This window comes from Lutra lutra, chromosome 4 (assembly GCF_902655055.1).
Source record: "Lutra lutra chromosome 4, mLutLut1.2, whole genome shotgun sequence".
Lineage (NCBI taxonomy): Eukaryota > Metazoa > Chordata > Mammalia > Carnivora > Mustelidae > Lutra > Lutra lutra.
In genome coordinates, this window is record NC_062281.1 from 97,259,538 (window position 1) to 97,273,938 (window position 14,401).

Genomic DNA, 14,401 nt, shown 5'->3' on the forward strand with positions numbered 1-14,401 from the left:
TAATATCTGACATCTGGGGAGTTTGAGTCCTTCCTCTCTCTCTAGCCTCTTCCTCTTCTTGATCTCTTTTCCTTCTTCAAGGTTTATTTTTCAAGAGTCTTTCATGCAAAAAGAAAACTATTGATTAAAGTAGTTGGTCTCTGATCAGGGAAATACAAATCAAAAGCACAATGAGCTACCACCTCACACCAGTCCGAATGGCTAAAGTTAACCAGTCAGGAAATGACAGATGCTGGCGAGGATGCGGAGAAAGGGGAACCCTCCTACACTGTTGGTGGGAATGCAAGCTGGTGCAGCCACTCTGGAAAACAGCAGGGAGGTTCCTCCAAAAGTTGAAAATAGAGCTCTTACGACCCAGCAATTGCACTACTGGGTATTTACCCTAAAGATACAAATGTAGTGATCCGAAGGGGCACGTGCACCCGAATGTTCATAGCAGCAATGTCCACAAGAGCCAAACTATGGGAAGAGCCCAGATGCCCACTGACAGCTGAATGGATAAAGAAGATGTGTATATATCTTGCCATTTGTAACGATGTGGGTGGAATTAGAGTGTATATAGGCTAAGTGAAATAAGTCAGTCAGAGAAAGAGCAAATATGTGGTTTCACTCATATGTGGAATTTAAGAAACAAAACAGATGAACATAGGGCAAGGGAAGGAAAAATAAAATAAGGCAAAAATTGAGAAGGAGGCAGACCGTAAGAGACTCTTAATCATAGGAAACAAACTGAGGGTTGTGGGAGGGGAGGTAGGTCGGGGGATGGGTTAAGTGGGTTCCCGGCAGTAAGGAAGTCATGTGATGTATTGAGCTCTGGGTGTTATATGCAACTGATGAATCATTGAATTCTATCACTGAAACTAATAATACACTATATGCTAACTAAATTGAATTTTAAGTTTTTTTTTTAAAAGGAAAAAGGAAAAAATAAGAAACAAAACAAAAATAAAGTAGTAGATGTATGTGTGTTGATTTTAAAGTCGTTGAAAAGCACCCCAATGAAGACTGCCTCCCTCACCGGCCTCCTGAAATCCGTCCCCCCCACCCCCACCGCCTTTATTCCTTCAGATGCAAGCAGAGCAGTTAGAACCTGTTTAAAGATGACTCATGAAACCACTTAATCGACACACCTCTCCTGGCCAACCCATTTAGAGACTGGAACAAAAGGAAAAAAATGTGTGCCCCTATATACACATCTGTATGTATTTTCTTAACAAGCGAGATTTTTCTAGAACATTTTGGTAACAAAAAAAAATTTTTTTTTCTTTTGAAAAATTGAACAGTAGGTGTATTAAAACTCAACAATATTTTAAGTTTAAATATTTTATTTATGCCCTAAAATAGTGTTTATTAGAATGGTACTTTCCCGGCTTTGATGAAAAACTCATTAGTAAGAATTTCAAAGTCTACTTCTTTGCTTATCTTAATTTTCAATAGATGACCTTGCCATGTTTAAGAATTTCTCTTGACCAGGTAGGCTGATGATGGCTGCTGAGGCCTGCCCCAGGAGCCGGCTCTACCCCCTGGTGCTCTACCCCCTGGTGCTAGGCAAGCCTGGCCAGGACTTGGAGGCCAACACCAGTCTGGCCCAAGCATCCAGGTTTACCTCACCCACAGGAATTACAAATATTGTCACCCCTGCTGTTCCCTAGGGTGGGGGTGGGGGAAGAATTTCTCTTGACCAAGGGATGATTTTCATTTCCAACCAACTTTAGCTCATTGCAAAGCCTTTCAGATCTCATGTTTGTTGAAAATGTTGAGATTTGGTTCTTCACAGATTTTTTTGCATTAATTTTGAATCTTGAAAATATTGCATTAACTATTATTTATCTTGATTACTGAGTTCTTTTGGTGCCCCCTTCAATTTTGCACCCTAGCTGAGGATCTCACTGGCCTCACCCTAGTCCCAGCCCAGCTGAGAATCTTCTGATGGCAGAAGTATCATAGGAGGAAAAGAAAGAAAACCAATTCATTCATTCAACAATGAAGTCAGTCATCCATCCATCCGTCCATCCTTTCATCCATCCAATATGTTAACTGAGTGCCTACTATGTGCCAGGCACTGTTCTAGACACTTGGAATATAACAGTAAACAAGACTGACAGAAGTCTGCCTTCCTGGGCCTACATTCTAGAGGGGAAGACAGACATGAAACCAGATAAATAAGGGAAGTACAGTATTAAGGGCTAAGAGAAGAATAAAACAGGGAACCAGAGGGGCGTCAGAAGGGGTGAGGTAGAGCTCTAAGAGAGTGAGGGCCCACTGGATCCATAGAGTGGGAAAGAGTCAACCTCTAGGTGTGTTTTGTGTAGTCTTCACAGTGTTAATTTTTTTTTTAATTTTGGATATCTTTAGAGGCACACAACTCTCTGCCTCACCACTGACTCCATGCTTCCCTATTGTCTTGCATCCATGTTTTTTTCCTGGCTCTGTAACCCCAAGCCATGGAGACAACTGTATGCTCTAAATATGCCCTCTAAGCAATAGAGAGACCGGGCACAGGACAGTGAGCCCCAGCCTATGTGGCTGGGAAGCCAGGGGCAAGTACCCTCCACCCCAACGTCCTTTACAATGTGCAGTCACAGTCCGCAATGCCACAGTGGGGCATTCCCCGAGAAGGGCGGGGGTTTATGTTTTCCACCAACGAAGAGAAATGAGAGCTCAGAGTCAGAAGTCAGTTGAGTTATGGACACTAGAGGACATTCCATTTCTTTCATGTCTTAGTTTGTGAACTAAGAATCACATCCACAAGAATAGCGTCTGTTGAGCCTCTCCTGGGTTCCAGACGCCTTTGGACTCAGAAGCTCTATGCGATCCTCACCAGAACGGCTCTAGTCCTCCATTTCCCAGGGGACAGGCGGATGCTCAGAGAGAGATGAAGTGACCTGTCCAAAGCAGCGAGCTCCTGCTGGAAGTGTGGCCAGACCCTGTCCTTCTGCCCCAAGATCAAATTCTTTGCTGTAAACCTTGCTGCCCGTGGAAGGGATGGAATGCCTCCTCCCATCCTGTTGCTGCAGATGGGATGTAAGGTACGCACATCTGAAAAGAGCCCGGCTGGTCCTCTCCCGGTGGTAACCACTGCTATGAAGACCCATCCCATTTGAGCCTCAGGGAAGCTCTGTCAGTGAGAGGGTGTCGCCCCCTTTTGCGGAGAGGGGAACAGGTGTCGCGACCTCAAATGGTATGTCCAAAGTTACTTAGCAAGTTAGGAGATGTGAACCTGGGCCAGAGTCCTGTCCCAGTGCTGCACCTCCCGTTCCAAGACAGGATGGCAAACCCGTGGACCGCCCACCACCACACCCTGGTCAAGCCCCTTACCTTACCCCCGCCTTCTTGCCCTGGCAGCGAAATGCTATCTAATGTTTGGTAAAAGGGTGGATCCGCTGTGCTGCTGACTCCTGCACTCACTCCCAACCCCAAATATTTCAATCACAGAGTAACTGACTGAGTCACATAGAGAGCTGGAGAGGGCCCAGCAGCTCCCCACTCCCCGAATGACAGTACCTGAACTCTCGCCTCTCTTGCCTGACTTCAGGCTAGGTGACCCCATGCCTTCTCCCCGTGAAATGCAGGCTGCCCTTCTCTCCTGGTGGGCACGCTGGATGCACGGGCCAGAGAGGGTTCTGTGGCTTCCCTGTTGACCCAAATGTCACCTGCAGTGAGAGGTGTCTGTTCCCAAACCTGTTCCATGCTGGGGTGCTTCAGTGAATGTCACATAAGCTGGGGAAATGTGGGTGTGAAAGAGTTATTATTTCTGTAAGAGCCAAGTTGACAGTTCGGAGAGACTTAATAAAGGAGAGATCCTAAAATAAGGTTATTGTTGATTTGGAGGTAGGCAAGACAACGGGAAAAAACAGAGGCAAAGCCTGGTTTCTAAAAGGTTCCTATACTCAACCTGTTTTCAAGTGTCTAAGTTTGCTCTCGCCTCCACGTAAACCGATGTTAGAGGTCGCAGACAATGCAGCGAGGGTGTGATTTTTGTACAAAGGCACGGTAGAGCAGAACTCCAAAAAATCAGGCATATTCTCAATGCAAAGGCCTTGACTCTGTGTCAACGACTGGTAAAGGAATGTACATATGCATGTTTTGGGTTAACAAAAATGTTCAAGATACATATATGTAATTTAAATTTCCTTCTCACATATACCCACACACACGCTTATACATTCATGGAGAAATGGGATTATGTTATATATATTGTTTTAATTTTAATACAGTCCATTTTTTTTCTTCTTCTGATGGGGTCCTCCCTCACCTCCTCCAATCCACCTCCAAAAGCAGGATGACAGCTGGGTCTGGCCTCTGCCACGTTTCCTCCACACTCATGCGTTTTTGGCTCACCTACACAATGGGGCCAGAGGGTGGGGAAGGAGGACATAGCTCTTCTTAAAAGTGGGATAATTCTTTTTTAAAGATTTTATTTATTTACTTAACGGAGGGAGAGATCACAAGCAGGCAGAGCAGCAGGCAGAGAGACAGGGAGAAGTAGGCTCCCTGCCGAGCAGAGAGCCCGATGTGAGGCTCAATCCCAGGACCCTGAGATCATGACCTGAACCAAAGGCAGAGGCTTTAACCCACTGAGCCACCCAGGCGCCCCCAAAGTGGAATAATTTTGTGTACAATTTCCTGCCCTTCACTTTTTCTCATGAATTACTCATGGAAATCCCTATGAATCACCGGACTGAGGCCCAACTGTTCTTTTTAATGGCCGCAGAATATTTCCGCACATGTCCTAATCTATTCACCCTCCCTGCCCTGAAGGACATTTTCTGTGTTTCTAGGTTTTGTTTTCCACCAGAAACAACGATTTGTTACACATCCTTGTGCATCTAGTCGTATATTCTGGCACAGTGGCACAGGGTTTGGGGTGCTGACCCCCACGGTCCAAAATCCATCTGTAACTTTCAACTCTCCAAAAATTTTACTGAGTAGCCTACTGTTGACCGGAAGTCTTGCCGACATCATAAACAGTCAATTAACACAACTTTGGATGTCCTATGCATGATATCGTGCATTCCTACAATGAAGGGAGCCAGAGAAAAGAAAATGTTATTAAGAAAATCATAAGGAAGGGGAAATGCATTTACAGTGCTGTACTGTGTTTATGGGGAAAAATCTGCATATATGGGGACCCACACAGTTCAAACCTGCGTTGTTTCTGGGTTTGCTGTCTTTTTATTTCTGTGGGGTTGATTCCCAGAAGTGGGATGGATATATGTATTTTTAGTTTTTATTTTTAGTAGATGTTGCCAGATTGCTTCCCAGAGATTGCGTGCCACCCAAGAACAATGACTAAAGTAACCTTTTCCCACATTCCCACCAGCAAGAGGTACCATCAGGCTTAAAATGTAGGTCATTCTGATAGAGGCAAAGAAGTAGCTCCTTGCTATTGAAATTTACATTCCCTGATTGCTAGAGTCTGAAAGCATTTTATGTTGTTGTTTTTTTTTTAATCAACTGGACTTGCTCTTTTGTGAATTGCCTATTTGCATCCTTCGTAAGTTTTCCTTATTTTTTAAAAAATTATTCATTGCTTCAATTAATTCTGCAGCGAGTCCATCAGCTTCCACTCCCCGTCCCATTAGATAGGACTGGAAATGTCAGCAATGTTGATATGTTGCTATTGTAAACCATTTGAAATGAGGAGGAGAAATGAAAGCCCCAGAGGGCTAGGAAACGGGTGTGGGAGAAGAGGTTAGAAAGCCATAAAGTGAGAGGGAGGACAAAATAAATAACCAGGATTCTTGAGAAGATAGAAATGATGTAGCCCCGTGGTGGTCGAATTGGTAGATGACGAAAAAAATACAGTGAAGGCGTCAAGACTCAGGAGGGATATACATATTCATACACGTGTGCTCACGTGCGCACACGTCATTCATTGAAGCTTTGCCACGTGCCAATCACTATGCCTGGTGCATTACCTGCTGCATGTCCCCCTTCACTAGAAGGTAGATGGTAGTATTATTCCCATCACACAGATAGAAAAACAGAGGCTCACAGAAGTGTAGTAACACGGTTAAGCCTGCATTGCCCATAAAGGTGTAGAACTGGGACGGGGACCCAATTCTGCCTGCCCAAGCCCTTAGCTGGGAGATGACTGACCTGGGAGGTGTGGACAAACCTGTCATCACGGGGCTTGGGCCTAGACCAGGGTTCCAAACTGGACCCCAGAAGGGGTTACAGACCAAGAGGAGACAAGTGAGAAATGCTGCAACCTGGGTTGGGTGGTCAGTTTCTTGAGAAACCGGTGTGGTCAGAGGGGCCTGTGGGGGGCGGGTTTCGGGTCTGAAGATGATAGGGGGCCCTGAGCTGGGAGAAAGAGGGCTGGTGGGTACAAGAGAGCACACCCCGGATGGAAGCCCCCAGTGGATGACATGACTCGGGCACCCTGATGTCACACCACATCCCCCGGCTGCAGTCACGATGGAGTGACTGTCACAGCCAGTCGGAGGAAGTGCATGTTTGAGGACCCTGCGGTCTCCGTCCCTGGAGAGAATGAACAGCCTTGTTATTGCTGAGTTTCCAGGTGCTTTAGCTGCTCAGCCCTCCCCACACCTCGGTCTCTGGGTGACAAGAACCCCTGGGGCAAATGGCCGAGTGGCTGGAGGAGTCACGCTGGTGAGAGCCCCTGAGGGGTCTAGAGCAGCAGGTGCGATGAGTGCAGGGCCCAGAGCCCCTGGGCTCCCCACCCCAGACTCAGGAAGTTCCTGGCGCCTTTTCCCAGCCACAGCATCAGGGCAAGAACACTCCCCTCCCACCTCACAGGGGGTGAGTGGACTCCTTGGAAAGCACTGAGGCTTCGGTATAAATAGCAGCGTTTCCCATGCATGGGGGGTGATGCTAGAAATTCTTCGACTGACCCAAGCAAGCGGCCAAGTGATCCCCTTGTCCCAGGTGGCTGGCAAGGCTGAAGGGTGTTCTGAGGGTGTTCTGAGAATAGGGGAGGAGAAATGTGACCTGTGAAGACAGTGGGGTTTCTCCGAGCAACCCCCAAGCTGAAATCCCCTCCCAGCAGATGGCTCCACCAGGGAGTCGGGAAAAGACCCCATGGGGTTGGATCCAGCAGATGGAGGTTCAAATCTCAGGTCCTCCATTTATGAGGGGAAGCCACCAGCCAGACTTCTGTTCTCTGTCTGCATGGTGGCAGAGCCCCACGTGGGCGTGAAGGACGAAGGCGCGTGTTTGGTGCAGGGAAAATACTGGATGGATTTCAATTCTCAGCTAACTCCATCCTGGGCTTTGGTCCTTCCCATCCACAGGGAGGGGACGGGTGATATGCAGCAGTCCTGCTGGGATCTGTGCTCTGTGTTCTCTCTGTGGAAACTCCTCGAACCCCATGAGTTGTGCGCTGTGATCCTTCTTTTACAAATGAAGCATCCGATGCTCAGAGGGGTTGAGCTGCCTTCTTGAGGTCTTACTCTTTGAACCCTTTTGCCTGACATCAAAATCTGTGCCCTTTATCTGAGACAACATGCCCAGTCCACTGAAATCTACATATTACTTTTCTTGCAGATGATAAGAAACTCTCAAGGTACAAAATCCACGCAGATGAGGTCAGTTTCAAACACAATCTCTTCTCGGTCAATGAACCTGCTGTTAAATCAGTTCTTGGGTGCCTCCTGGGCATCATGGTCCTTTTTCTGGTCGCACTCTGCCTGCACCCCCAGGCCCAGGTCGGAGGAGCATCAGACTCTAAGTGCAAGAAATGTTCGAGGCCAATCCGCCCCGCCTTTCCCTCCGGACGGGGAGAATGAATCGGACCGTCAAGTGCCCAAAGTTGCCTGGGAGAGGCCTGGGCTGCTGAGTGCCCTCCGTGCCCGCTTTCGAGCCCCCTCCCTCCGTGGGAAGCACAAGGCCTCCCCTCCCCGCTCCAGGCCCTTTTCTCAGAAGCAGGTGTCCAAGACACACTGTTAAGGACAGGGTCATTTCACTGCATTTTCCTTTGGCTGACTGGTCTACTGGGCTGCATTTTCTTCTTCCAGATCTAGGATCGTTCAATGAATGTTTCCATATAAGGTGGAAATAGAAATTCCTTTTGCTCAAAATAGCAGGGAGGAAGGAAGGGTGTGACCTGGGGAAGGAGGACAATGCATTGAGCTCTACCCGTAGGACGGAGGCCTCCTCCGCCCAGGCCCCTCTCCTCCTCCGCTCCCCTGCCAGAGCCCTGCTGCATTCTGTACTTCTTCTTTATTTCTTTTTTTAAAAAGATTTTATTTATTTATTTGGTGGGGGAAGAGTACGAGTTGGGGGAGTAGCAGAGGGCCAAGCAGACTCCCCACTGAGCAGGGGGAGCCATACACAGCTCTATCCCAGGGCCTCAAGATCATGAGAGCTCAAATCAGATGCTCAGCCGACTGAGCTGGCCAGGTGCCCTGTGTCTGCACGTCTAGGAGCCAGCCAGCTCTTCCTCCTCGGGTCCCAGACTCTCCTGCTCCCAGGGCCAGCAACCCCCCTACTGAGCCTCCTACCAGGAGGGCTCACTCCGGCCCACTCTGGCTCTCTCTCCTTATTCTTCTTATGTTGAGTCCTTAAATCCTGTACTTTGATGAAGTCTGGAGCATTTTCCTTGTTGTCAGAGGCTGTGCTGCATGGTGCCATAAGAATTTGCTGAGGAACCTGACACATCGGGTTTAAACACGCTTTCTTCCCCTGGCTGCCTGTGTGATTCGGGGCAGCCCAGTGTCTGCATCTGTTCCATGATCTGCAAATGGGGAGAATAATAGTTTTCAGCAGGTCTCGGGTCTGAGTCAACCGGACAGTGTCCCTAAAGCGTTTTGCTCATGGTAAGGGCGCAGTAGATGGTGTCTTTTCTTCCAGGGATTAGCCCGGGTCTCATGCACCTGCTACGATCAGGCCTAGCACCCCTGGGGCCCGCCTGGGTCGCGCAAAGTGAGAGATGAATTTCTGTGTCCCAGAGGTCTGCTCTCGTGCTTGCAGCCTCCCTCTGCCCCTGCCCGTGGCAAAGTGACCCTCCCGCAGGCTGATGCTGCTGCACCAGCTGTGTCGGGAGCCAGACTGGGCAGGCCTCCAAAGCCATCATCATTTCCAGGGCACGATTAATCATCACGGGCCCCAGAGGCCCACAGAAGCTCCAGAGGCCAGGGCGACAGAGTACAAAGGAAAAGCTCTTGGGAACTGGGGTCTAATGCTTGGCTGCGTCCTTGGGCAAGTTTTTTAGGTTTTCACTAAATTTACTCATATGAGATTCAACTACAATTCCAACGAGAAATTCCTCCCTCTCCTCTTCCCCCTTACACCGGCCACAGACAAATTCAACAAATGCAAGTTGGACATGTAGGTGCGAGGGGTACGGGTACAGTCCCGCCATGATAGCATCACAGAAACCCTCCCCTGATGAGAGCACAGGTGTGTTCATCACATAAATGAATACAGAATTGTGCCCCTGAAGAGGGGTTCGTGGTGCTGGAGTCTGACGGTGACCTAGTCAGAGAGGTCGGGGAATGCTTTTTGATGAGGCTGCGATTGAAGGGAGACTGAAGGACCAGGAGGCAGTCACTAGCCACCACAGGGTAGAAGAGATTTCCAGGTAGAGGGCGAGGTCAGTTGTAAACAGCCAGCAGCTGGAGAGGTGTGGGAGGAACTGGAAGGCCAGTGGGCTTGCTGGGTGGGGAGGATGGCTGCAGTGCTAAGGATTTGGGCTTCAGTCTCCCATGAGCCCCAAGATAGTTTAAAAAGGAGGGAATGGATGTTGGAAGAAAGAATGATTCTATCAGTACCTCATCCCCCTGTTCATTTCTCAGATCAACTTAATGATCACTTAGCAAGAGCTCACAAATCTGGGACATGGCAGATGTTTTGATGGAAGATACTTTGACATACAAAAGGGGTTGGAAAATCTGGAATGTGGGGTGATGTCTGAGAGTGTAGGCCCAGACGCTGTGTCACACGGGGGTCCCTGGGCCCCTTGTGGGGAGCTCAGCACTGGGCACATGGCACTGGATGGGGGTGGAGACAGGGGTCCCAAGGAAGGAAGGGAGACTATTCCAGTGTCTTCTACACCAAAGAGCAAAGATATCTTGGCCACTTCATAATCGGGATCATGGTGAGCCATTCTTGAATCTATTGTGGATAGAAAAAGAGAAAAACCTAGTGATTCTTTGGGCCTTTTACTGAGCCAGGGATGCCCTCTAAACCAAGGGGAGGAGCCACCTGTTATCTGACAAGGAAAAATGTGTTATGTCCATAACTGAAACTCAATTCAAGTATGTGCGTCCTACCTAAAGACATTTTCTGTCTATGCAACCTTTCTATGACCTCAGGGAATTAAATCCAGATCTGCCTGCCTGCCTGATCACAGAGGTTAACTGCATGGGGTGGATGCTTGCTGTTTGACCACAGGCTGATCGCTTAGGGATAGTGACTCCCAGTTTCTGCATCATGAGTTGGGAATAATACTCCACTGGGTTAGATGAGAGAATGTACGTACTGTGTGCAGGATGGCGTCTGGTCCTGTGGCCACAGATATTACAATGGCAGTTATTCTGCATGTGGGATGTAGCCGTGAAGCTTCCACAGAGATTGGGAAGGCAATGTAATCAACAGCACGGTGAGCGGTGAGGGACAATAGGGGATGGTGGGGACTGTGTCACACTGGGAACACTTACCTCTCCAAAGGGGGAAGCAGCTTCTCAGCTTCAACCATTGGCTGTAACACAAGAACTCAGAACACAAAAACGTGGTCTGGCTTTTCCAGCCATTCTGGAAATGGCAGCTTTGTTAAACAGGCATACTGTCCTCATGTCCCACAGGGAGGATTTCGAGGAGGACAACTCTCATTTATCTGTCTGTCCTGGGGCAGTTGCTCAATGACAATATCAGTGATTTACACTCCCAGCCCAAGAAGTGAAGTGGGGGCCTTGGGGTGGGGGACACTGCAGGAGTTGCTCTTGGAGGCTGCAATACCACCAATGTCCACTGGAGGTCTCTCTCCTACAACTGATGGCATCACCATCCCTGACCAGGGGAGAAACGGCTGCCTCGGTCTCAGTGGGTCCCAAGGCCAGCCCCAGCCCACTGTGGAAGGATGACCACGCCCTTCACGGGGATGTGACTGCCTATTAAATGTTTACGGGAGCCAAACTTGGATTTTTTTTTTAAAGATTTTATTTATTTGACAGAGAGATCACAAGTGGGCAGAGAGGCAGGCAGAGAGAGAGAGAAGAGGAAGCAGGCTCCCTGCAGAGCAGAGAGCCCGATGCGGGACTCGATCCCAGGACCCTGAGATCATGACCCGAGCTGAAGGCAGCGGCCCAACCCACTGAGCCACCCAGGCGCCCCCCAAACTTGGATTTTAAAGGACAGCTCTTCTGCCAGCCAGGCAGTCTGTCAAAGGAGCCTTTCCTGTTTGCAAAAGTCCTTGGAGACACTCTCTGTACGCTTGGATCTCAGACAATCCTAAGAGTTTCTGGATAGGTCAGCTAGGTGGCGTCCCCTGCCCAGTCTCTCTCAGACGCTGACGCCAAGGGACCTGCTGCGTCCTTCCCCGATGGAGCCGAATAAGAAGTACAATCCCAGGCTTCAGAGGTTGCCCTGTTGGGAGTAGCTTTATCTGGTCAAAAATCCCCCGCTAAAAGGCCAGAGATCTGGGTTTGGGTTCTGGTTCTGCCACGGATTAGGCGTCTGTCCTGAGTGTCCTTGTCTGTAAAAGGGGCCTGATAGTCATCAAAAAATTGTTTCCAGTATTAAAGAGGAGTGCACGTGAAACATTTTTAAAAAACAGAAAGATATCTGAGTCATCTACATTGTTACCACAGGGTAGGGCTTGGCAAATGTTCCCTGGAAAAGGCCACAGAGTAAGTATTTCAGGCTTTGCTGGCTTTTTAGTCACTGTTGTAGCTACTCAGTTCTGCTAGTGTAGCCGGAAAGCAGCCGCACACAATTCATAAACTAGCATCAATAAAGCTTCGTCTTGCAAACACAGGCCGTGGGCGGGATTTGGCCCGTGGGCTGTACTTTGCCCACCCTTACAGCATGTTTTTGTAAGGCTTGTGAGCTAAGAATGGTTTTATATTTTGGAAGCGTCCTAAGAAACCAACAAAGGAGAGGCGACAGAGGCCAGACCGTTGGCGGCTCGTAGAGACTACAGTATTTGCCATCCGGTGGTTTATAGGAGTTGGCTGACACCCCCCACCCCCACCCCTCAGCTCTTGAGCATGTCGGGCACGTCAGCCCAGGAGACAGCAGCTGGTCCCTGGATGCAGGGTGAGCTGGCTGGTCATGACAGCACAAGCAGGAACCAGGTGGCCGCTAGGGCCGTCACGCTCATGGGGCTGCAGGAGAGTGGGGCCATGTGGCCTCCCAGTTCTCTTTTCAGATGCCTCTTTTGGATGGGCCCTTTGAAAGGATTAGAAAGCCTTCTGTCCGGAAAGGAACCCATTATCAAGTGCAAAGGGCTTTCATTTCCTGAACTGTTTCCAGGGTTCAAGGTGGCTCTGAACAGGGCCCTGAGTCACTGGGGAGCCCAGGACTCCTGCCCACCAACGGAGCCAGAGACTGGAGGAGGGGTACTGTCAGGCCGGAGATGGGCCCTGGAACCAAGGCAATGCTTCTTCTTCCTTCTGGATTCAGTCACACAGATGCACAGAGGCAGCAGCCACCCAGCCCAGAGAAACAGTGACCTTAGAAAAGGGAGAGAAAACCTGGCTGAGGAAAGCACGTTGTGCCTGTGAAATCATGGCGCACAGCCATGACGCCCCCTGTGGGGAAGGTCAGGAAGCCGGAACCCTTGGCAGGAGCTGTGTTGGTGTGTTGGGCGGGGAAGGCAGGGGAGGTGGCACAGTTGCTATGGGTCTGTTTCACTCCTCTTCCATGCCCCCCCCCACTTTCCTCTCACTGACCCCAAGGCAAAATGCTGTTAGGGAAACGGGCTGCTTGGCCCCCACCGAATCCTGTTGTCTACCATCAGGAAACTGGTGGCTCTTCCCAGTATTGTTATAGCTCCGAGGAGTTCAGGACAGACCTGGTGCCACTCAGACCCCGGGGTGGGGAGGCACTTCAATCATTTTGAATAAGGAAAGGGTTAAGGTATAGGCAGGGAAAGATAGGGGGCCCTGGCTGGGCTCTGAGGCTATTCCTGGCAGGCGGAAGTGCTAAGCCAGACTGAATGAGAGACAAGGAAACAGACCACCTGGCCTGGGTTGTTTGGGAGTATTTTTCTTTGGTGGCTACAGTGTAATCATAGAAAATGGCCAAACCTTAAAGAATTAAGTAATTAAGCGTGTTATCATTAGTCCGTCCTCAAACCAAGATGGCCCCAGAACCTCAAGTTTCCCAGTCAGTTCAAGAAAAGATTGTCACTAGAAGCCCTCAGGGGCAACCATTCAGGACCCCACTCACTCTAGAGAGCTTCTTCTTTGCTTTCTGCTCTCACCTTCCTTTACTTAATCAACTTTCACTTCCCTTCACACTTTGTGTCCACGAGATTCATTTTTTGACTCCATGACACAGGAACCAGGCCATCCTGTAACAATTTCATGGCAACTCTGGGCCTTCCCAAAGAATGGGCCTGGAAAAAAGACTTTTTTGTCTTTTTGTGTCACTTTTTCTGACTAAATATCATAGTTACTGCAGAACATTTGGAAAATATAGACCTGTATAAAAACAAGTGTACGGAATGATTTTAGACTGAAAAGCACCTGATTCATTCAGGAAACAATCATTTAATTGAGCACCTAGTCCCTGCCAGTGCTGGTCTCAGTTTGGGGGATATTACAGGAACAAGCAGAGTCCTTGCCCTCCCGAAGCTTCTATTCTAGTCAGTAGAGCAGGGGAGGGGCTAGAAGCTGATGAAACAGGGCACCTGTCAGGGGCCAGGAGCCAGGAAACGAGGAAACAGCTCGGTGGGTCTCTGGGTAAGTGTGTTTCAGGCAGAAGGAGCACAAGTGTGGTGGGAGCCTACCTGGTGTGGTCAGGGGTGTGAAGCAGGCCCCCATGGCTGGAGGCAGGTATAGAAGGAGAGGAGGAGGGGCAGCTGGCTGAGGGCCTGTGGGGATTTGTTGACCATGGGGAAAGCCTCAGATTGTTAGCAGATGAAACAGAAATCCCACATAAATGCTTAAGCCACAGAGCAACATGACCAGCCTTATGTATTGAAATACTCACTCTGGACGCTGGATGGAAAGTCTGCAGAGGCTGGGGCCCTGGGGTTCGCATGGGTGGGACCTGGGAAACCGGTTAGGCTTCCATGGTCTTGCAGGGGAGAACTATTCCTTGAACTTCCTGGACTCCCCTGCCTGGGGCTGAAAATTAAACTCACAGAGGCAGATCGATGGGAGAAAAGCACACGCATTTTATGTAATTTTTACAGGAGCGTGAAAGCCTTCACAAGAGAACCAGGACCCGGCGCAGTGACCAGAGCAGGAAGCTTTGATACCTTTTACAC